The sequence below is a fragment of the Delphinapterus leucas genome, chromosome X (genome assembly GCF_059928025.1).
Source record: "Delphinapterus leucas isolate spDelLeu-1000000601 "Yukka" chromosome X, BTC_Dleu_Yukka2, whole genome shotgun sequence".
Classification (NCBI taxonomy): Eukaryota; Metazoa; Chordata; class Mammalia; order Artiodactyla; family Monodontidae; genus Delphinapterus; species Delphinapterus leucas.
The window spans coordinates 109576405-109578098 of NC_143150.1; the positions used below are offsets into that span (position 1 = coordinate 109576405).

A 1694-nucleotide genomic window follows, 5' to 3' on the forward strand; every position below is an offset into this window, starting at 1 on the left:
TTATGTATGGCCTGGCCATTGTCTATTTGTATATTCAGTCTCTCCAAACTGAAGGGTTAAAAACATTGTTTAATGGGTACAGAGTTTCAGTTTTACAAGACAAGAAGAGTTGCAAAGATGGATGTTGGTGATCATTGTACAACTACATGAATATACTTAATACCACGGAACTATACGCTTAAAAATGGTTCAGATGGTAAATTTTCTGTTATGTGAATTTTAGCACAATTTTTAAAAAAATTGGAAAAAAAAAAAGAAACCTCTGCATAGGAACACAGTATGAATGGAACATTCCTGTCATTATGCAAACAATGCATAACTCTGAACAGACATTACAAACAGCCTTCATCTCAAAGATTCCAGTGCTTATGTTGTAGTATAAGAACTGAGAAGGTGGGGAACAGCTATGAAGAAAGACTTTCAGCCAGAGAATGATCTCTTTGGACCCATTACCTTGCATTCACACTCAGATTGGATTGCCTCCCACTCTAAGCACCTCTCCTGAAGACTTTGAACAGTTTATCAATAATCTCTATGAAGAAATGTAATATTTATATGCAGCCCATTGGAACTCTAGGGAACACCAGAATTATCAGAGAAGAACATGTTAAAGAGCTCAAGGGCTACCGTGAAATATTTTTCTGTGGCCTGCCAGTAAAACTTGTAGAAAAGTTTCCTGTTTCTGCAAACTTAGTGTTCCTTTAGATTCCGTGACAACACACAAAACCTACAAATTCATATGGGGCATTTTTTTTTATTGGCCACACCACACGACATGCGGAACTTCCCTGACCAGTGATTGAACCCATGCCTCCTGCAGTGGAAGCACGGAGTCTTAACCACTGGACCACCAGGGAAGTCCACAGGGGCATTCTTAAGTGCTTAAAAACAAAGAAATCTTCAAATGTCTTCTGTATCATGGGCATAACAATGATTTGTCTTTCCCCGAGAGACTCCTGAAATTTTGTCTTTGGACAAGGCTTTTTGGCAGATGGCACAGGAATAGTCAGCTTTGCCAGATATGGCAGTGATATTTATCTTTCATACTGTGAATGCAAAGTTAAAAACTTGAAAAGAAATCTTCAAGTGACTCTTCAATTTTTAATAACTATTATATTCCTGAAATCTTGGGTATTTTGCTACTTCAGTCCTGTAAGTGTTGAATCCATGAAATTGGACACAAATTTGGGCTCTGACATTACCATTGGCTGGTGAGTCTAATGCAAGGCTCTAGCCACCTGGAAGAACCAGACCATGGGCTTCTAGACATTTGCCCCATCTACTTAGGTAAGTTACAGTGTGCTATTCATGTCAATATTGTAGAACGATTTGGAGAATAGGTGAGCTAGATTGATGATGCATCTACCAATACACCTGGAGTAACTGAAACATAAATTTGATAATACTTGTGGAAGCCCTTGAGAAATGCAGTGAATGTATAATGAAATGGCTTTCTGCTCTCCAAAATAAAAACTTTCAAATAGGGATAATTAAAACGAAATGCTTACACATTAAAAAAAAAAATCTGGAAACTGCTGAAAAATAATTTATATATAAGATTTAATCTGATTGCATCCTTTTATTTAATGGTCTCTTTTTGCTTTCTATCATACCATCACTAGAAAAGCTGTCTGATGTGCACGGTTTATTTTATTTTATATTTTATTTTTAAATTTAATTGAATTTAATTTTTT

The 1694-nt window shown here is 36.1% G+C and overlaps 1 pseudogene; it reads left to right on the forward strand.

The window, feature by feature from the left end:
• The first annotated feature begins 236 nt into the window (after positions 1-236).
• Positions 237-1340, forward strand: LOC115804064 (archaemetzincin-2 pseudogene; annotated as a pseudogene).
• Positions 1341-1694: the final 354 nt, after the last annotated feature.